Consider the following 23,526-nt stretch of genomic DNA (forward strand, 5'->3'; position numbering starts at 1 on the left):
CAGAAACTAACACAGTATTGTGAAGCAATCATACGACAATAAAGATTTATTAAAAAAAGAAAAAGTGCACCATTTCATGTAACTTCAAAACATAAAGACTTTGATTTTTCACTTTGGTCTGTACCCCTTTATTTTTAATAAGAAAATGCCAACATTTATTAATTGTGAATTTGTAAAATGTTGAATAAAAATGAAGAACAAACTTAAAAGAAAGACAAATAAAAATAATTTGTCTATTGCCTAAGGAAACAGTGTGAATGGTTCAAATTATTTTAAAAATCATTAAATATATGAATTGTGAACAAAAAGTTAGTGTGTTATTATATATAATACATATATAATATGTATTATATTCATATTTTTATATTATATGAAATTAGCATACAGTGAATTGCAAAATATAACGCTGTTGAAATGTAGCTGGTTTCACCTTTCTGAAAAGCTATTTAGGAATACTTAATAATTAAAACATGTTTGTACTCGTTAATCCACTACTTTCACCATCAAAAACCTTATATAAGGAAATAATCAGAGATGCTCATAGAGATCTAACATTCAAAAGTAATGTTTATAATAACAAAAAATTTATAAATATTTTTAAAATTTCAAGTGAAAAGAGTATGATTATATTTTCTAAACACATAATCATATGTACTATATACTAAACATTCGAAGTGTACAAAAGGTTAAGGGTGCTCATTGCTAGGTGGTGAAATTGGTTGTTAATTTCATTCTTCATATTTTGCAGTATTTAAAAAATTACTTTTAACAGCTAGACAAAATCTATAATCAGAAAACAATGCAAAACAAAAAACACACCTTATAGGTGATGAAAATGCATCTGACTGGGCTTTGAAGATAATTTTCTATTTCTTAATTGGGTAACCAATTATACTTGGTTATTTGTTTCTGTTATGATGATGATAATTTTTATGATTTATATGTGGTTACTTAAAGTGTTTGAATCAATTTATAATATTTGGGAAAAAAGTCATTTCATGAAAGTCATCACTCTAAGAGTAAACCTCTTGCAAAAACAGAAAAAAGGGTATTACTAAAATTAGTATATTAAGTATTATTTTTAAAATATTAAATATTATTAAAAATCATACTTAATAATACTGTATTGCATATTACAATTGGTAAGAGAGTAGATGTTAAAAGTCCTCATAACAAGAAAAAAATTTCTTTTGGTAACTATGTAGGGTGTCGGATGTTAACTAGATTTATTATAGTGGTCACTTTGCAATATAAATAAGTAATGAATCATTGTGTTGTACACCCAAAACTATATACCTCAATAAAAAAATTTAAAAAATTGTAAATGACATAATCTCTCAAGCCAAAAACAAGTTATGAAGAACAAACAAGAACGGTTATTCTCTTCACTAACATTTCACACTGATCAGGAATCAATCACCATATAAAGCTGAAAAATGTAAAAATTGAAAAGTATACATACTGAAAAAGATAAAGGAAATTTTTCATTACCAAAGATGCTATGAATATACATCTAGGAAATTCGAGAGAATCAGTCAAAAAATTCTTACAAAAGAAAACCAGTAAGAAAACTCAATAAATTTGTTGGTTAAAATTTTAAGAGGCCATAACATTGATGATCTTTCTGAGTCCATAATTTTTAAATTTGGTTCAGGATCTAAATAACAAAAATGACATTTTTCAACTGGGTAATAGAGTTCTAATAGAGTTCTAATGGGTAATAGAGAACTAATGGTAGTTCTATTTGTAGTTTTTAAAGGAACCTCCATACTGTTCTCCATAGTGGCTGTTATCAATTAACATTCCTACCAACAGTGGAAGAGGGTTCCCTTTTCACCACACCCTCTTCAGCATTTATTGTTTGTAGATTTTTTGATGATGGCCATTCTGACTGGTGTGAGGTGATACCCTATTGTAGTTTTGATTTGCATTTCTCTAATGATTAGTGATGTTGAGCCTCCTTTCATGTGTTTGGTGGCAATCTGTATATCTTCTCTGGAGAAATGTCTATTTAGGTCTTCTGCCCATTTTTGGATTGGGTTGTTTGTTTTTCAATATTGAGCTGCATGAGCTGCTTGTATATTTTGGAGATAAATCCTTTGTCCGTTGCTTTGTTTGCAAATATTTTCTCCCATTCTGAGAGTTGTCTTTTTGTCTTGTTTATGGTTTCCTTTGTTGTGCAAAAGCTTTTAAGTTTCATTAGGTCCAATTTGCTTATTTATGTTTTATTTCGATTTCTCTAGGAGGTGGGTCAAAAAGGATCTTGCTGTGATTTATGTCATAGAGTGTTCTGCCTGTATTTTCCTCTAAGAGTTTTATACTGTCTGACCTTAGATTTGAGTCTTTAATCCATTTTGAGTTTCGTTTTATGTATGGTGTTAGGGAGTGTTCTACTTTCATTCTTTTATTTGTAGCTGTCCAGTTTTCCCAGCACCACTTATTGAAGAGGCTGTCTTTTCTCCATTGTAAACTCTTGGCTCCTTATCAAAGATAAAGTGACCATATGTGTGTGGGTATATCTCTGGGCTTTCTATCCTGTTCCATTGATCTATATTTCTGTTTTTGTGCCAGTACCATACTGGCTTGATTACTATAGCTTTGCAGTATAGTCTGAAGACTGGGAGGCTCATTCCTACCGCTCCATTTTTCACTCACAAGATTGCTTTGGCTATTTGGGGTCTTTTGTGTTTCCATAAAAATTGTGAATTTTTTGTTCTAGTTCTGTGAAAAATTCCATTGGAAGTGTGATAGGGATTGCATTGAATCTGTAGATTGCTTTGGGTAGTAGAGTAATTTTCACAATGTTGATACTTCCAATCCAAGAACATGGTATGTCTCTCCATTTGTTTGTACCATCTTTAATTTCTTTCATCAGTGTCATAGTTTTCTGCATACAGGTCTTTTGTCTCTCTAGGTAGGTTTATTCCTAGGTATTTTATTCTTTTTGTTGCAACGGTAAATGAGAGTTTTTCCTTAATTTTTCTTTCAGATTTTTCATCACTAGTGTATAGGAATGCAAGATATTTCTGTGCATTAATTTTGTATCCTGCTACTTTACCAAATTCATTGATTAGCTCTAGTAGTTTTCTGGTAGCACCTTTAGGATTCTCTATGTGTAGTATCATGTCATCTACAAACAGTGACAGTATTACTTCTTCTTTTCCGATTTGGAATCCTTTTATTTCTTTTTCTTCTCTGACTGCTGTGGCTAAAACTTCCAAAACTATGTTGAATAATAGTGGTAAGAGTGGGCAACCTTGTCTTTTTCCTGATCTTAGTGGAAATGGTTTCAGTTTTTCACCATTGAGAACAATGTTGGCTGTGGGTCTGTCATATATGGCCTTTATTATGTTGAGGAAAGTTCCCTCTATGCTCACTTTCTGGAGGGTTTTTATCATAAATCCGTGTTGAATTTTGTCAAAAGCATTTTCTGCACCTATGGAGATGTTCATATGGTTTTTATCCTTCAATTTGTTCATATGGTGTATCACACTGATTGATTTGTGTATATTGAAGAATCCTTACATCCTGTGATAAACCCAATTTGATCATGGTGTATGATCCTTTTAATGTGCTGTTGGATTCTGTTTGCTAGCATTTTGCTGAGAATTTTTGCATCTATGTTCATCAGTGATATCTGCTTGTAATTTTCTTTTTTGTGTGACATCTTTGCCTGGTTTTGGTATCAGGGCGATGTTGGCCTCATAGAATGAGTTTGGGAGTGTTCCTCCCTCTGCTTTATTTTGGAAGACTTTGAGAAAAATAGGTGTTAGCTCTACTCTAAATGTTTGATAGAATTCCCCTGTGACGCCATCCAGTTCTGTGTTTTTGTTTGTCGGAAGATTTTTAATCACAGTTTCAATTTCATTGTTTGTGATTGGTCTTTCATACTTTCTATTTCTTCCTGGTTTAGTCTTGGAAGGTTGTGCTTTTCTAAGAATTTGACCATTTCTCCAGGTTGTCCATTTTATTGGCATAGAGTTGCTTGTAGTAACCTCTCATGATCCTTTGTATTCCTGCTGTGTCAGCTGTTAATTCTCCTTTTTCATTTCTAATTCTGTTGATTTGAGTCTTCTCCCTTGTTTTCTTGATGAGTCTGGCTAATGGTATATCAATTTTATTTATCTTCTCAAAGAACCAGCTTTAATTTTATTGATCTTTGATGTCGTTTCCTTCATTTCTTTTTCATTTATTTCTTATTTGATCTTTATGATTTCTTTCCTCCTGCTAACTTTGGATTTTTTTGTTCTTTTTTCTCTAATTGCTTTAGGTGTAAGGCTAGGTTGTTTATTTGAGATATTTCTTGTTTATTGAGGTAGGATTCTATTGCTATAAACTTCCCTCTTAGAACTGCTTTTCTGCATCCCACGGGTTTTGGGTCGTCATGTTTTCATTGTAATTTGTTTCTAGGCATTTTTTGATTTCTTCAGTGATCTCTTGGTTATATTTCATAGCGTAATGTTTAACCTCTATGTGTTTGTATTTTTTACAGATTTTCTTCTGGTTACTGATATCTAGTCTCATAGTGTTGTGGTTGGAAAAGATACTTGATACAGTTTCAATTTTCTTAAATTTACCAAGGCTTGATTTGTGACCCAAGATATGATCTATCCTCGAGAATGTTCCATGAGCACTTGAGAAAAATGTGTATTCTGTTGTTTTTAGATGGAATGTCCTATAAATATCAATTAAGTCCATCTTGTTTAATATGTCATTTAAAGCTTGTGTTTCCTTATTTACTCTCATTTTGGATGATCTGTCCATTGGTGAAAGTGGGGTGTTAAAGTCCCCTACTATGATTGTGTTACTGTCGATTTCCCCTTTTATGGCTGTTAGCATTTGCTTTATCTATTTAGGTGCTCCTATGTTGGGTGCATAAATATTTACAATTGTTATACTTCTTCTTGGATTGATCCCTTGATCATTCTGTAGTATCCTTCTTTTTGTCTTCTAACAGTGTTTACTTTAAAGTCTATTTTGTCTGAGATGAGAATTGCTACTCCAGCTTTCTTTTGCTTTCCATTTGCATGGAATATATTTTTCCATTCCCTCACGTTCAGGCTATATGTGTCCATAGGTCTGAAGTGGGTCTCTTTTAGGAAGCATATATGGGTCTTGTTTTTGTATCCATTCAGTCAGTCTATGTCTTTTGGTTGGAGCGCTTAATCCATTTACATTTAAGGTCGTTATAGATATGTATGTTCCTATTACGATTTTCTTAATTGTTTTGGGTTTGTTATTGTAGGTCTTTTCCTTCTCTTATGTATCCTCCCTAGAGAAGTTCATTTAGCATTTGTTGTAAAGCTGGTTTGGTGGTGCTGAATACTCTTAGCTTTTGCTTGTTGGTAAAGGTTTTAATTTCTCCATCAGATCTGAATGAGATCCTTGCTGGGTAGAGTAATCTTGGTTGTAGGTTTTTCCCTTTCATCACTTTGAGTATGTCCTGCCACTTACTTCTGGCTTGCAGAAGTTCTGCTGAAAGATCAGCTGTTAACCTTATGGGGATTCCCTTGTATGTTATTTGTTGCTTTTCCCTTGCTGCTTTTAATATTTGTTCTTTGTATTTAATTTTTGATAGTTTGATTAATATGTGTCTTGGAGTGTTTCTCCATGGATTTATCCTTTATGGGACTCTCTGCACTTCCTGGACTTCATTGATTATTTCCTTTCCCATATTAGGGAAGTTTTCAACTATAATCTCTTCAAATCTTTTCTCAGTCCCTTTTTTTTTCTCTTCTTCTTCTAGGACCCTTATAATCTGAATGTTGGTGCATTTAATATCCCAGAGTTCTGTGAGACTGTCCTCAGTTCTTTTCATTCTTTTTTCTTTATTCTGCTCTGCAGTAGTAATTTCCACTATTTTATCTTCCAGGTCACTTATCCGTTCTTCTGACTCCATTATTTTGCTATTGATTCGATCTAGAGTATTTTTAATTTTATTTATTGTGTTGTTCATCATTGTTTGTTTGCTCTTTAGTTCTTCTAGGTCTTTGTTAAACATTTCTTGTATTTTCTCCATTCTGTTTCCAAGATTTCGGATCATCTTTACTATCATTAGTCTTAATTCTTTTTCAGGTAGACTACCTATTTCCTCTTCATTTGTTTGGTCTGGTGGGTTTTTGTGTTGTTCCTTCATCTGCTGTGTATTTCTCTTTCTTCTCATTTTGCTTAACTTACTGTGTTTGGGGTCTCCTTTTTGCAGGCTGCAGGTTCGTAGTTCCTGTTGTTTTTGGTGTCTGCCCCAAGTCAGTAAAGTTGGTTCAGTGGGTTGTGTAGGCTTCCTGGTGGAGGGGACTGGTGCCTGTTTTCTGGTGGATGAGGCTGGATCTTGTCTTTCTGGTGGGCAGGACCGTGTCCAGTGCTGTGTTTGGGGGCTTCTGTGACCTTATTATGATTTTAGTCAGACTCTCTGCTAATGGGTGGGGTTGTGTTCCTGTCTTGGTATCTGTTTGGCATAGGGTGGCCAGCACTGTAGCTTGCTGGTTGTTGAGTGGAGTTGGGTCTTAGCATTGAGATGGAGATCTGTGGGAAATCTTTCACCATTTGATATTATGTGGGGCTGGGAGTTCTCTGGTGGACCAATGTCCTGAACTCGGCTCTCCCACCTCAGAGGCTCAGGCCTGACACTTGGTCGGAGCACCAAGATCCTCTCAGCCACATGATTCAGAAGAAGAGGGAGAATCAAAAAGAAAGAAAGAAAAAGGAAGGAAAGATAGATAGATAGATAGATAGATAGAAAGGAAGGAAAGAAAAGAAAAGTTCTTAAAATTAAAATATATTATTAAAAATTAAAAAGTAATAAAATAAAAGAAGAGAGCAACCAAAGCCAAAAGTAATAATAATAATCCACCAATGATAAGGTGCTAAAAACTATACTAAAGCAAACAAACAAAAAACAGGCAGAGCGAACCCTAGGACAAATTGTAAAAGCAAAGCTATACAGAGAAAATTACACGAAGAAGCATACACATACACACTCACAAAAAGAGAAAAAGGAAAAAATATATATATAAAAAAGGAAGAGAGCAACCAAATCAATAAACAAATATACCAATGATAATAACCTCTAAATGCTCAACGAAGATAAACATAAAACCCGAAACAAATTAGATGCAGAAAACAAACCCCAAGTCTACAGTTGCTCCCAAAGTCCACCTCCTCAATTTGGGGAAGATTCGTTGTCTATTCAGGTATTCCACAGATGCAGGGTACATCAAGGTGACTGTGGAGATTTAATCTGTGGCTCCTTAGGCTGCACGGAGAAACCTCCCTTTCTCTTCTTTGTTTGCACAGCTTCTGCTGTTCACCTTTGGATTTGGCCCTGCCTCTGATTGTAGGTCACCCGAGGGCATCTTTTTCCCACCCAGACAGGACAGGGTTAAAGTACCAGCTGATTAGGGAGCCCTGGCTCACTCAGGAACGGGGGAGGGATGGGTATGGAATGCAGGGCCAGTCGGAGGTGGCAGAGACCAGTGTCTCTGCAACAGCCTGAGGCATGATATGTGTTCTCAAGAGGAAGTTGTCCCTGGATCACGGGACCTTGGCAGTGGCGGGCTGCACAGGCTCCCGGGAGGGGAGGTGTGGATAGTGACCTGTGCTTGCACACAGGCTTCTTGTTGGCTGTAGCAGCAGCCTTAGTGTCTCATGCCTGCCTCTAGTGTCCGCGCTAACAGCCACAGCTCTCGCCCATCTCTGGAGCTCGTTTAGGTGGTGCTCTGAATTCTCTCTCCTTCAGCACCCTGAAACAATGATCTCTTGCCTCTTATGCAGGTCCAGAGTTTTCCCCAGACTCCCTCCCAGCTAGCTGTGGCACACTAGCCCCCTTCAGGCTGTGTTCACGCAGCCAACCCCCTTCCTCTCCCTGGGATCTGACCTCTGAAGCCTGAGCCTCAGCTCCCAGCCCCTACCCGCCCCGATGGGTGAGCAGAGAAGCCTATCAGGCTGGTCAGTGCTGGTTGGCACTGATCCTCTGTGTGGGAAGCTCTCCACTTCGCCCTCTGCACCCTGTTGCTGCACTCTCCTCCGTGGCTCTGAAGCTTCCCCCAACCCATTCCCCATCTCCACCAGTGAATGGGCTTCCTAGTGTTTGGAAGCCTTTCCTCCTTCACAGCTCCCTCCCAGAGGGGCAGGTGCCATCCCTATTCTTTTGTCTCTGTTTTTTCTATTTTCTTTTGCCCTACCCAGGTATGTGGGGTGTTTCTTGCCTTTTGGGAAGTCCAAGGTCTTCTGCCAGCATTCAGTAGGTGTTCTGTAGGAGTTGTTGCACATGTGGATGTATTTTTGATGTATTTGTGGGGAGGGAGGTGATCTCCATGTCTTACTCCTCCACCATCTTGAAGGTTCCCCCCATAATTCTTAATATGAGTTAATAGTTAAATTTTGATTCCATGTCCTGTTTTTTTTTAATTTTAATGTATTGCATTTAATTGTCCACCATTATTTATTGAACCAAAATATAATTTTATAAAAGCTTCATCAAAATAGATTTAGGAAATATATCAATGTTGAATATTTTCAAAAGTTTTCAAGATTTAATTACTAAAAATAATGTTGAGATGAAAATGATGTATCACAACTCTCTTTGGTCATTTTTCATGATTTTTTTTTTTTTTTTTGCGGTACGCGGGCCTCTCACTGTTGTGGCCTCTCTCATTGCGAAGCACAGGCTCCGGACGCGCAGGCTCAGCGGCCATGGCTCATGGGCCCAGCCGCTCCGTGGCATGTGGGATCTTCCCGGACCGGGGCACGAACCCGTGTCCCCTGCATCAGCAGGCGGGCTCTCAACCACTGCACCACCAGGGAAGCCCTTTCATGATATTTTAAAGAATAAATTAGAGAAGAGTTTGTTTCTGAATCAAATAGTATAAGCAATCTATGACAAAGCCAGTATATTAAAAAAAACACATTTCCGTTAAGAAAGCATTTACCACTTTAAATTCTTAGCCACAGGGCTCAGGAATTCCATGTTTCCCAGTACCATGATCAATATATTATTGCTAATTACTGTAAAGTGACATGTATGAAAACTCATGTCACATAGTTAATACAAACTTTCATTACTCAACTAGCTAACTTTTTTTCCAGCCTTAGGATGTCAACTTTTATTTCTCTTCTTCTCTGAGATGTATGAACACTCAAGACAAATAATGTACATATTCCAGTTATTACTAGAGAAAGTTTAAATTTTAAAGTCACAATTCTGTATCGAATACCAACGTGTGGGATTCTTTTTTCCCACATCTCCAAGCAAGTCTCTGACACCAGCACTACATCCTGCAACTCAACTCAATTCTCATACTATGCACGGAGAGATAGCATCAGATTTCACAGTCTAAGGACTCAGTTCCACAAGACTGCCCTCCACTTCAGACACTAATCATAAGTCTAGGTTGCCCTACCTGCACTTCTGACCAACTAGCTATAAATCAGAATTTCCTACAGCCCCCTTCTTGGGTTTCATTAATTTGCTAGAGCCCCTCACAGAACTCAGAAAACCAGTTTACTCACTAGATTACTAGTTTATTACAAAGGGTGTTAAAGAATAATGACTCAACAGCCAGATGAAGATACTTATACATCAAGGTATAAGGAAAGGGTGCAGAACTTCTCCGAGGGCCTCTCTCCCTGTACCACCATGTGTCCACCAACACTGAAGTTCTCAGAAGCCTGCCATTTGGGGTTTATTACATAGCAACGATTGATTAAATCATGGGCCATTGGTGACTGAACGCAACTCCAGCCCCTCTCCCCTCTCAAAAGGTGGGGGTGGGAGTAGGGTGGAACTTAAAGTTCCAACACTGTAAGCACATGGTTGGCTCCACTGGCAACCTGCCTCCATCCTTAGATGCTTTGCAAAATCACCGCATTAAACTAAAAAAAGACACCTTTATTGCTCTTTTCACAGGACATCCAAGGGCTTTAGAAGCTTTGTGCCTGAAATAAGGATGAAGAACAAATATACATATCCTATTATAAATCGCAACACTACATTAGCCAAGAATGTCTTTGTGACACATTGCTACATGGCTTTTTTCAGTAATGTCCTGTGCTTCTTCATGAGTTTTGCCAATGGAAAGGTAGCTATGGAGGAACCATGCCCAGATCAGATACAAGTGGAGATGCAAAAATAACAGAATGTTATTAATCAGAATGGAAATAACTAAAACATTAGGTGTTTAATTTTCTAAAGTGTATAAAGGGTATATGTCTTTCCCTAAATTTCTGTCTGCATACATCTCGTAATATAAAGTTCTTCTTGCATGGCTCACTACAGTTTTGTTCATGATAATGCCAGGCACTGGATAAAATCCACTGGTGCTGACACAAAGTGCTCAGTGCCTGAATATTGATAAAAGCTAGGGCAGATTGTCTCTTTCTACATATTCTAAACCCCTTATAAGTAGTCATTCTCTAGCACATTTTATCAGTTATTGTCCCAGTAGAGAGCAGATGACAGAGTCTAATTAGATACTTAAAGAGTGTCTAATAAAAAGCCTGTTAGCAGAGGTGTAATGGAGTTTAAGGGAAACTAAGAAGAAATGGTGCGATATCCCAGGGCTCATGACAGCAGAGACCTACTGACAACATTTCCTAAACCTGAGGAGGTTTCCTTTTCTCAGTAATATGAATTAGTAACTCTGAAACTAATTTCTATGTATTCTAGAATTGGACAAATACATAAATATATACTAAGGATAGCGGCAACCAGATTTCTGAGGGTTGGAGAAGGGAATTATATGGAAATGAGAAGACCAGAATTCTATGGTATTGGATTAAATTTGGAGTTATCAATATAAATTGATAGACCTTCCATAAGTCTGCCTGCTGAGAGACCTAGAAGCAGCACCAAAACAGCAATGAGCATACCTTGAACCACTAGGAGGAACTAGACCACCATGGAGAAATGGCCGATTCCAGGGCTGAGGCACTGAAAGTACGAGAAGAGTTTTGAATGTTGTGTTCAGCCTCAAAGTAAGAAAATACTCAAAGAATGGTGGGACATGTCAAGAGGACATGAAGGCTTGAGGGCTTGAAGGACCCTCAAGAGCCAAGATTCTGACAATCTGACCTGAAAATGATTATGATAGTAGCAGATTATAATCCCACTGGAAAAAATACAATGTTTGAGTCCATCCTGATAAATAAATAGGAAAGAAGGAAAAGGAAGAAATGACTACCATAAACTGAAGAAAGCTACACAGCAGGAACTGTGGCCTTTGGCACAGAGATGCAGTTCACCAGTGGTTACCCAGAAGGGAGAACGCTGGAAGGCAAAGAATTGCCTATCAGCCCTCTCTTCCACCCCTCTCTAGTCTCCTGCGGGTGTCTCCCATTGATGGATCCTTACCAGAAGCTAGAGGTCATGGCAGCACATTGATGCAATCTATGCAGGTCAGATTCCTGGAAAATAGAAAACAGGATGACAGGATGGCTTGTGGAACTGCAGGAGCAAAAAAAAAAAAAATGATCCAGAAAACTCTTTTTGACATGGTTGCCACAGAGGTTTTTCCAAAATAGATATTTAGTCATTTTTGTTTTCTTTTATTAAACAATTATTGCCAAATAGACAGAACTTCATGAAAGTCAAAACTCTTCACAGCTTGGTCCCAACCCTTTTTAGCTTTTCTCCACCACTGTCTTGCTCTATCTCATAAACCAAACTCCAATCTTAGACTGTGTGATGTTCTTGAAGCCACTCACTCATAGCACTGTGGCTTTACCTACCTTTGTTTTCCCTTGCTTGGAGCACTCTTTTCTCACTTATTTAACACAAAATTTTCTACAAATTCTGAAAGGTCTGGGTCAAATATAACCTCATTTCTCTTCTTCCCAACCACCATTAGGCAAGTGAAGTTTTACTCCACTTTCATTAGGCAGAGGTAACTGATGAGAGATTTGTGCTTCAATAATACTTACTCCAAAATCAATTGTCAACACATACCATGTAATATATTTTTTTTATCTCTTTCCCAGGTGAACTGAGATCTTTGTATTTTGGCCACGTTCCTGATACAGAATTCAGGCACTCTATAAATAATTGTTGAGATGAATATATGATGACTCAAATTATATAGAAATCCGATTTTCACACTATGCTTTATGAAACTCTACATTCAGTTACAATGTTTGAAGAGTCAATTCCTCAGATCACTACCTTCATCACCACAAAGCTAATTCAACCAAACCACCAGATCTTATGTTTATTTAATATGTAATATTTTTTGAACAAAAAATTCCACTGCTAAAACATGTTGAAAAAGTACTAAGACATCACAGAACATTTTAAGAATATCTTGCATTTATATAACTGACATTGAAAAGTACATATACATTTGGCCCTTGTATCCACAGTTGGTTGAATCTGTGGATATGGAGGGTGGATACCCAAGTATGATTTTATATATATATATATATATACACACACACACACACACACACACACACACACACACACACACACAGATATATACATATTTATATTATTTTCTATATAATGAATAATATATATAAAATGACTGGGTTTTTATGTCCCCCTTTTATAAATAAAGAAATGAAGAAGCAAAAAAATTAAACAACTTGCTCAAGGTCATATATCTTGCAATGAGGCAGGACAGAATGTTCCTGATGGATAGGATTTTCTTTAAAGGAGTTTATGAAAACAAAGGAGGAAATGCCAATAAAGAGACAGGTTCTCCTAATAATGGCTATAATTCCCTGTGCTGTACAATATACTCTTTCTGTTCTATACATAGTAGTTTATATCTCTTAATTCTGTACCCTTATCTTGCCCCCCACCCCCCATCCTTCTCCCAACTGATATCCACTCATTCTGAGGCAGGAGATAGATGGGCTCCAAGCTAGGCATTCACAACTGGCCTCCTGTTCACACTTCCTGGGGTGAGAAGATGGGCTCCAGGCCAGACATTCATTACCAGTCCCCTATTTATATTTCCTGAAGCAAGAGACAAGCAGGCTCCAGGATTACATATTTATGACTGGACACTTGTCTATATTTCGAGATCTGCACCTCGATATAAAAACCAGCAACAGAAATAGGGTAAATAACCAGACATTGGACATTCTCATGGCAGGGACAGAGTGGGACTAAACCCTGTTAAAAGATCAAGAGGTCATACATTTCCCATCCTTGGGGCAAGGGAAACATTGCACATGCGCAGAAAGGCTCCTTGGCGGTCAAAAGGAGGGGGCACCACCCCATAATATGTGATGCTAAGGCCGTCCCATAGGCCTCTGGGCTGTAATCCATCTTGGAAAAAAGTTGCACCCGCATGTTGGGGAGGGTCCTAGGGCAGGGCAGGTGTGGAAAAAGAAACCAGATAATTGGCCAAAGGTAAACAAAGACCCGGAAGAACTGCCCTATATAAGTGACTTAGCGGCCTCTTTACTGCACTCCTCCTCATTAGGGAGGACGCCCACACCCTTTCTCTCCAGGTGTGCATCTCTGCCTTGCCTCCATCGGAACTAAACAAACTGTTTCTCTGTGTGCTCTCCCAATTGTGCTATGTCTCTGATAATACACTTTGTACCTGTTTTTACAGTTTTGCCTCCGTGAGAAATGCATTTTTCACTAAGGACGAGAGCCAGGGGGTGTGGTGTCTAGGAATCCTAGTTTTCATCCAGGCTACCCAGATTCAATTCCTGCACAGGGAATTAAGATCTTGCTTCACGCCACCACTCACGGCTGCCTCTCTGAGATCAGTTTGTTTTCTATATCTGTGAGTTTGTTTCTGTTTTGCTATATACATTCGATTGTTTTATTTTTTAGATTCCACATATAAGTGATAACATAACTGTATTTGTCTCTCTCTGATTTATATAATCATTATTTTGTAATAACGTTAAATGGAGTATAATCTATAAAGATATTGAATTACTATGTTGAACACCCAAAGCTAATATAATGCTGTAAATCAACTATACTTAAAAAAAAATTTACACAAGAAAAAAAGAAAGAGAGAGACAGTCTCTCCTGGCAAAGGTCTTGGGAAAAAGCCGAACCTCCTGAACTTAAAATTGGAACGTCTACATCGAACCCCCTCTTCACCCTAGAGAAGCATCAGAAAAAATTGCCAATTCTGCCTGTGAAAAGGGAGGACAATTTTCTCTTGACATGGCTTCTTTCCCTCTTTCAGGTTGAGTAAACGATCCTTTTCTGTACAAGGAATGTCATCATGCTAGACTAAGGAGATTAATGCAAGTCTTAAATGAGAGTGATATGCTTCTTCCTCATTGACCAGGTCTGGCTGGGGAAATGAATTGCTGCCAATTTTTTGCACAAGAGAAATTGTTGCTCTTACTAGAATTACTCAGTTGAATCAGAGATTTGCTCTCATTAACTCCTCAGTGATTGCTACTATAAGAAGTGTTTGATTTTTGGCAACTTTTGCTGTAGGAAACAAAATCTCAAACTGGTTCCAAGAGGAAGGAATTTAATTACAAATACCCACATGAAAGATGTGACTCTCTTGGACATTTAAGAACAGAAACACTGCAGGAGGAACTTGAACACCTGTAACTGGTAGGAGCGTCTAGACATGGGGTAGCTCTACAGGCACCTCAGTAGCAAAAGGAGTCACAGCGTTTCTGTTGAAGTAACTGGCCATGAACAAGAACACAGTTATACTTGCATGTCTGTTTCTTTCCAGTCTGCTAATCACTCACATGTTTTTAATATTTCTTAAATTAAATTCTCTAGACCTGCTGGTCTAGAGCTGTGCTACTTAAAATTTAATATGAATATGGACCATCTGGGAATCTTGGTAAAATGCAGATTGATTTAGGAGGTATTGGATAGAGCCTGAGATTTTGCATTTCTAATTAATTACCTGGTGATGCCAAAGATGCTTGTTCACAGATCATGGTTTGGGTGCAAGGTAGAGAATCTTACCAAGTCAGGCAATAAATGTACTAGGCCAGTTTAAGGGCTTGACTGCCCTTAGGTCATGTGCCTATGATCTGTCCAATCACTTGGGACCAGGGTTTGGGGATAATTTCCTCATTGTATCAAATATACAGGGACTGTGAGAGGGGAAGTTCACCAAGGAAGGGACTGGGATTAGGCTGACACTCTAAATTATGCCTCCTATAAGCAGTTACTTTCCACTGAGTATTGATTTTAGTTCAGGAACTTCATCTACTGGTGAGTATCATCATAGGAGATCAAAAGAGAGTCAGACACTCAGAGCCTCCCTACTCACATTACCTCTTGCTTTAACTTTAAGATATGAAGAAGTGACCTCATTCTCCTATAGCCTACTTACAGTGGGGAGAATTGTACTCACTGGGAATTTCGCTAAAAACGTATCTCTCTTAAAAGCAACAACCTTGGTAACTGGCATGTATTATCAAAATCTGTGGTCTCATATATTTTTTTCTGCATGTTGTGGAAAAATCTAGAAACTGGGATTTTTAATGCAAATTCTCTATCCTGAAAATGGAGTGATTATCCTAGAATACACCCTTCATCTAATCACTGTCATTGATGATTCACCTCCAGAATAAAGACCAAGGTCTTCTGCTCTTCAGGGTTCTTCAGAATCTGATCTCAACTTCTCTTTCTGTGTCATCTCCTACCACTTTGCCACGTCATACCCTGTGTCATCCCTACGTCATAACCAATTATTACCTACTTCAGAGAACATCTGAGACTCTGATTTTACTACAGCTCTTTTTACCTAAAATGTGATTCCTTGTATATTTGCAATTCAGATCTCTGCTCATCTTCTAATCATTCCACTCACAGTTAGTTATATTATTTTCTTTGTTCCAACAGCTATCAGTGGGTACCCTAAAATAGCACTTAGTACAGTATATTTGTTTATGCATGCCTACTATGAAAATTATTTTAAATATTGTATCTTCATAGATGAGCAATATTTTATTGAATGAATGAAGAGAATGAAGGAATCAGCTGGTCTTCAGGAGAGCTGGAGATGCAGTGGTTAGGGGCATCTGGGGAGGTGAAAATGGGGGAAAAAACAAGCAAATAACAAGGTAAGCCATAGACAAGAAACACACTACACACCCAGTGAATGGACTCATACAGGTATTTCTGCCATTTGCTCCTCGCTTGACTCTATGCTGGGACTGTTCATTTTCAGCAAGTTAGAATGATTTTTAAATCCTGAATTCACAGCTGCTAGAATATTTACTTCTCCTAAATGAAACCACTCTTTTCATAATTCAGGATTCTGGTGCTACAACAGCCACTGAATTGAAAGTCAGCACCAAAAGGTGACCCATGGAAATGGCAGGGAAAGTAAATCAAATATCAAATAAAGCCAATTCCTTCACTCTCCTCAGCTGATTACTGTTCTTTAGAAGATAAAATATTTAATCCATCCTAGAGCTATGGAATCCAGGGGCTCTTATTACTGAACAGCTTTATTGCAACAGGTTAGATGTGTTCATCTTAGCACTTTGTAACTTTGCCTGGAAAACATTTATACTCATGAGGTGATTTGGCTAAGCTTTATTGGCTTATATTTATCCCAGAGAAAAGAAATTTATTTTTCTTTGCAGAAGTAGCTCAGTGCTTTCCTGTTTTCTCATGCCATCCTTGATTTTAAATGATTACAGTTTTAACCGTCTGATCCAGAGATTTTATATCTTATGCTTCCCTTTTGCTCTAGAGGGCATGATGTGAATGCATTTACTATGTAACAGGTAGTCTATTATTATAAAGAACGCTTTACTTTAGTCAGCTCAAAGAAATGCTAATAGACATTATGAGTTAATAGCAGGAAGAAAGAGAGAGAGAGAGAGAGAGAGAGAGAGAGAGAGAGATGTGTGTTGTGTTTCCATTTGGATGGTTTGTCTTTATTTCAGTAGACCAATCTCCTCTCCCCTGCAAAAATAGAAGAAAAGACAGAGAAAGTCACAGGAAGAGAAGTGCCAGAGGGGGAAATACACTAGTCCACACCGGGGGCAGAGCAGCTATAGCCAGCCTACTTCTCTTATCTCTCTGGTGGGTCGTGGCAGCCTTTTCAAGCTTAAGCTCTACAGTGATGTTAGAGGCAACGTTTCTAAAGGCCATGGAAATGCTTGATATCCACTTAAGTCAAACATATTGAGAGACCTCAGTGGCACTTTGCACACCACCATCTTCCACTGCATGTAGTCCTTTTGGTCCTGGGAACTATGCATGTACAGCAGCAAGTATTGGGCTGGCCAAAAAGTTCGTTCGGGTTTATCCATAAGATGTTACGAAAACCCGAACGACCTTTTTGGCCAGCCCAATATATTTTTTTGTTTGTTTAGCTCACACTGGCAGCTGTTTGCATCCAGGACCTTGCACATCTCCCAGCAGACTCCATGTGCTTGTGATACTTCATACTCCATGTAAAGTAGAGTGGGCACCACTTAGCCTCTTGAAATTCTTTTATCATTGCTTCTGCTGCCCACCAGGTGAAGTTTGAGAGTCTCCACTAGTTCTTCTGGCCCTGACTGTTGCCAAAGGGAGAGGCTCGGGTCTTCCCACAGGGCAAATTCTGCTGGTTGTGTATATGTCAGAGCTGCTCAGCTTGGAAGGAATTTCCTGTCCGGGGCTCCACCATTGTGGGAAGCCACAGGGACATGCTGACGGGGCAGTGCCGAGGCACCTCACCATTGCTGTCTGTGAGGCAGCACCCACAGGCTTGGCTGGGCTGCACCAAGGCTGTCGTGGGTTTCTAGTGCAGGCAGGGCAAAGGCTGGGTCAATTGCAGCAGAAGCAGAAGCTGGTGGAGGCCCCAGAACCTAGCCTGGTCAGGCTCTTTTCTTTCTGGTGGAAGCTGGCCCTCTCCAAAAATGGGGAATTCCTGTTTTGATTTCTGCTGGTGGAGAGGTCACTCTTTGCGTAGGGAACAGGAGTTATTTTCTTCTTTGCCAAGACAATCAGAGAGGTGGCAGGCAAGTTGACCGTGCTGCTAGCATTTTGTTCTGGTTCCTGGCCATCTGAAGGCTGCTGATTTTCTGCACTGCTACTCTGAGTATTCTGAGAATTAGAGATGGAAATGGCAGGACCAGCATTGCTGCTGACACCCCACTGGTTGGGGTTGGCAGAGACTATTCTGTACCTTGTGAGATGGGAAAGGATTGCTGCTGCTGGTCAGATTAGGTAAAGGCTGGGCCCTCAGGGCGATAGTATAGCCCTCCAATTCTGTGCTCTTGTGTCCCAGGAGCTGATGGGCGGCCATCACCTCGAACTTCTGGCCCATCAGTGAGTACTTGATCTCTTATTGTGTGTAACCTATTGACACCATCAACTCTGGGGGGGTCTTTGTAGTCAGAGAGCAGTTCCACATAAGGCTTTAGTTCATCGTTATGACCCAAATTTATCCATGAATCTTTCATAATTTGATCAAAAGTGCCTCTCTTGCTGGGAGTGCTTCTCTTGGTGGAACTGAGAATGAGAAATTTCTTGAGCAGGTTTTCACACTCCATGGACAAGTAGAAGGGCATATGGTATATTTCACTCAGTAACTTCTCCCATGGCTTCTTCAGATAAGAAGGCAGGAATCAGATGACCCCTGCATATAGGATTGACTCTCAGCCTCCACACCTCCCACACGGGTCTATCTTAAATTTTTCCCTGGAGTAGTTCTGGGGTAGCAAAATTACTGCCACAGAAGTTACGTAGCTGGTTGCCAAAGGTGAATTTGTTGCTGAAACCAGAGTCTACAATCTTGATGTCCATGTCAGCATCCGAGAGCAGGTTTTCTGCCTTTCAGTCTCTATAAACAACCCACTTCTGTTGGCAGCACTGCACAACAGATACTTCCTGGTGGAATTTTCTTCAAGCCTCTTTTCCTTTCATGTGCCATGAGCTACTAGGTAATCAAACACATCTCTTCCACTAGCATATTCCATGATGAGGTAGAATGTTTTCTCAGTCTTGAGATTAAATAGCTTTTCCTCTCTTGGTGAAAATAAACCCTGAATTTTCTAAAGTTTAGTACTGAGATTCATACTCACTGTCAATTCACTCTCAGAAATACATAACTTGAAGTTATATAAAAATAGAGCCTAGGAATTTCAATATTTATCTTGAAGTGGCAGATTTATAATCCACATAAGAAAGTGCTTAATTTCCCTCTAGTTAATTGTATCCAGTAGTTTTTAGAGGATTTGCTAGGTACACAAACAATCACCATTGGTGGTAGTGTAAACTGGTGTAAATATCTTTCAGTGGGGATTTCACAGTATCTATGAAATTAAAACATGCATGTGCTTTTAACTTACAGTTCCATTTTTATAAATCTATTATACTTATATGGACACATATGGAAATGCTTATATGGACACAAAGATATGTGTGCAGGGATGATCACAGCAGCATTATTTATAATAATGAAAAATATTTGTAATGATGAAGAACATGAGCTAAGATGAATGTCCATCCATAAAGAGATGACAAATTATCTATGGTACATCCATCCTTTGCTTAATGGATTCCTATCATTTTGCTCATCCAGATAACTTTTATCCTTGTGATACCTGTTTAGAGATGTGGAGAGACCATTATTGACACCACACCCAGTTCCTGCTCCCAACAATGTGGTTTAAGATGGAAATTGGCATATTTTAATTTCTCTGTCTGTAGGCCCACAATTACCCAATGTTCCAGACTTGGGTAATTGAACAAGGATGTGACAGTCATGATTCCCTGGACTTTTACATACAGGTGATTGAGCCAGAGATGGATACCTAACCCAAGCTGAATCAGTTAAAGTCATGCCATAGATTTTTTTTGAAGTGGAAATAAAAAAGGGAACCTGGGAATTTTTTGGTAGCCTCATTCCCCTTCCTGTAGAAATTATTAGCTTTGCAATGAGAGAGACGATCCAGCTGACAATATGCAAGAATCTGAGTTTAGAGAAGAGTGTACAAAATTTTGATTTCAGGAAATACTGAGGCCCAGCTCCACCTTCTGATACTATAGTTTAATTATTTAATCCTTCTTTGCAATTCATGAACCAATAATTTTTGTTTTGATATTATATTGGTGAGTAAAAAGGCACATTTCATAACAACATGAATAATTTGGTATAATTTTTATAAACCTTACACCTTATTTGTATATGAATCTAAAAGTCATCATATAAGACACAGAGCAAAGTGTTGACAGCGATTTACCCTTGTAGTGGGCAAAAAGAGAGGGAAACACTTTTGTTTTTACATTGTATACTTTTATACTGACTAGCGTTTTAACAGTTAACTCTATTAGTTTTATAGTTGAAAAATAATTTTAAAATCCCATCAACTGAAAACTTCAAGGAAGAGTATATGAAGAAAAACAAACAAGTGCCTTGCACCACTCACTCTTGAATATTCTGATGCCGAGGGCACCTGCATTCACTGGTTTCACACTGAAGCCGATAGAGAAGCGTAATTGCTTGTGATAGAAAGCCAAAGTTGCGGAGTGATTTCCCAACTCAAAAATGCCTGATTTATGAACATCTGGCAGGTAAAGAGAAAGCTACTAGCCCAGGCTAACTTGCCAGGAGACAGCATAGCAGAGTGAGAAATGCTTCAGGTTTGCATCTTGAATTGTGACCCTCTGTTTACTAGCTAACGAAGTGAGTTATTTAGCCTTTCTGCACCTCTGTTCCTCATCAATAAAATGTGCTAACAGTGATTCTTAACTCATAAGATTGCTATGAAGTTTAGCAGAAACAGTGCATGACAAAGCCTGGCACATACAATGCACTCTCTCTATGCAAATGTTAGCCATCCGCGTTGCAGAAGGCAGAATGTCCTCTAGATGCTCAAGATTTCACTGCATCTCTGTATTTTTTTTCTAATGCAAAGCTTGGTATCTGTTACCAGGTACAGAGAGCAAATCCCTTGGAATAACGATTTTCCTGTCATGGTGACAAATTTCGACATGTTCGAATCAATTTCTTCAGAATTAATTCTTGTCCCACATATCTGCACATCATTTGATTGGAGTACAGGTACACTTACGTTTATTAAGTTCATCACAATAAAAGCAGAGAGCTTGTTTTACTTCATCTTTGCCATTTCAAAAGTTCTAAGATTCATGTTTTTTTTTCACATAGTACAAATTCCTGAAGTCTGATACCCCTTCAAATCAATGGAGTCTTTCAATATGCACCATCCAGGCAGCAGGCCAGGAGCTACTTGGGAGGTAGGGTGTTATTGCCTGAAATGGGCAGGCTTGGCCAAAGCCATCCATTGTATCGTGGCTCTATGTATTATTTACATTGCTAATACTAGATGCGTTGGGTTTAGTTGCCTTTTAAAATGTCCTCAAAAATAATACACTATGACCAAGCAGTGAAACAGACGATATTGTATATTCAAAGAATTATAGAATAGAGCAGCATGATATATATTAGAACTCTATATCTAAATACATCTAAAATAAAATTTCTAGGGCTTCCCTGGTGGTGCAGTGGTTAAGAATCCGCCTGCCAATGCCAGGGAACCGGGTTCGAGCCCTGGTCCAGGAAGATCCCACATGCCGTGGAGCAACTAAGCCCGTGTGCCACAACTACTGAGCCTGCACTCCAGAGCCCATGAGCCACAACTACTGAGCCCACAGGCCACAGTTATTGAAGCCCACGTGCCTAGAGCCCGTGCTCCAAACAAGAGAAGCCACCGCAATGAGAATCCCACGCACTGCAACGAAGAGTAGCCCCTGCTCACCGCAACTAGAGAAAACCCTCTCACAGCAATGAAGACACAACACAGCCAAAAGCGAAAAAATAAATAAATTTATATTTAAAAAATAAATTAAATTTCTATGTCAGAAAGTATTGTGTTGGAAGTTGACTATACTTTATCTTCCTTTGTTGTTCATAACATAATAACACTATGATAGATTTTAACTTAAATTCAAATAAATATACTAATCCACATCAAGAAATATGTGGGCTTCTTCACTCTCGGGGCTTCCCACTTTATTCTGGCCCACTGTCCTCCAGTGCAGTGTCTACTGACTACAGGCTATATGCCAGGTCTATTGATGGGTACTGTTTTTCTTCCACCAGGGGTCAAAGCTTTCCCTACCACATTCTATCCAAAACAAAGACCTTTCTCCGACAATCACTTGCAGTGGCTGTACTTTCACTTCTAATCCCTATACTTTTGCTGCCATTATGAGCAAACAGATTCAGTGACTGAGCCGGAATCTGCTTTTGATACAGAGGCCTTTACAAGTGGACCCTGCCACTGAGACAATTGATTCCTGAGGAAAAATACATTTACCTGTAGAAAGGATGCAACTTATTATGAACTGTAAAGTTCATCTAGTTCTCAGATATCTATTAAACTCACAATGTAGATGCAGTGCTAATGTCAAATCTCTAGTATTTGAGATAATATCAGTTTGGACACATATGGTCAAAGAAAGCACATAGGAAAGAACTGAACAGTACTGCCCCGGGCTTCTGTCACTGAGTAAAGGAGAACACACAGGACCACTCAGAACTGCCATAGAATTTTGGTTGTACTAAAAATACAGATATGAGAGTCAGGAAATTTGGGTCATCAAGGAGGAAAGTGGGAGTTTTCAGGGAGAAACAGAGATTTTCTTATTGGAAAACCCATTATAATTGGAGAGGAAGCCAAAAATGTCCAAGAGATAAATCTTAAAGATGCATGAAGCTCCTAGGAGATGCAACAGTGGCTCTGTCTTCCATACACAGAACTTTCCCAACTCAAAAAGCCCCCTGTGTATCTTTAACTCAGGGATCACTTCCAGCAGTGGGAGACATTCACATTATGAAAGGTAGGTGCATGGGGATGAGACACACTGAAGGCACCACAGCCTTAAGCCACCATCTCATGTGTATCCTTTGACGTCATCTCTTTGAAGAAACTGTCATATGGGAACATTTGCTATTTAAAATGTTCCTTTTTTATTTCTGCCCCACTCTAACTTTTTCCCCGGTGTTGTTTAGTTGAATTTCCACAGTTAAATGCAACTACGCTATAATCCAATTAAGGCCATATTTCTGAATCAGAACTCTCAGGATATCACGGGAAGGTTCACTGCATACCTTAATACCCTGGTAATTTTATTCCCTGCCACATTGGGGATTAATGAGATATTTATGGAGAAAACATTAGAAAGTGCCGTGCATGATATTGAGTTTTTGAGGAAATATGATTTAAGTTTCAAAGAGCTTATAACCAGGCTTTGTAACTGATGCTTTTTTAAAGTGAGTTCTAACTGGGTAGGAACAGCACACTTGAGGAAGCTCACGTGAGCCTACCATCTTCACATTCAGGTACATCTGAAAATGGATTCAAAATCTTGAATTTCTTATATTTAGGTCAGGCCCTTGCTCTCACACTAAAATTTTGTCTTTCCTTCTTCCTATCACCCAACACCTAACAGAAAACCTTTGGAATATCTTTGACCATGCATGTAATAGATTTTCAAATTTTATTTGTTGATTAAACAAATAAATGCATGAGCAAGTGAACACATGAGTGAATAAACAATGAATCAAAAAGTTGATTTTCTGACTTAATTTAATATCTACTCTTAGTTCT

General features: G+C 38.6%; 1 pseudogene; it reads right to left on the reverse strand.

Annotated features, from left to right (window-relative positions):
• Window positions 1-16,897: 16,897 nt before the first annotated feature.
• On the reverse strand, window positions 16,898-20,889 carry LOC132507523 (serine/threonine-protein kinase MARK2-like; annotated as a pseudogene).
• Between the last annotated feature and the right edge of the window lie 2,637 nt (window positions 20,890-23,526).

This window comes from Lagenorhynchus albirostris, chromosome 16 (assembly GCF_949774975.1).
Source record: "Lagenorhynchus albirostris chromosome 16, mLagAlb1.1, whole genome shotgun sequence".
NCBI lineage: Eukaryota > Metazoa > Chordata > Mammalia > Artiodactyla > Delphinidae > Lagenorhynchus > Lagenorhynchus albirostris.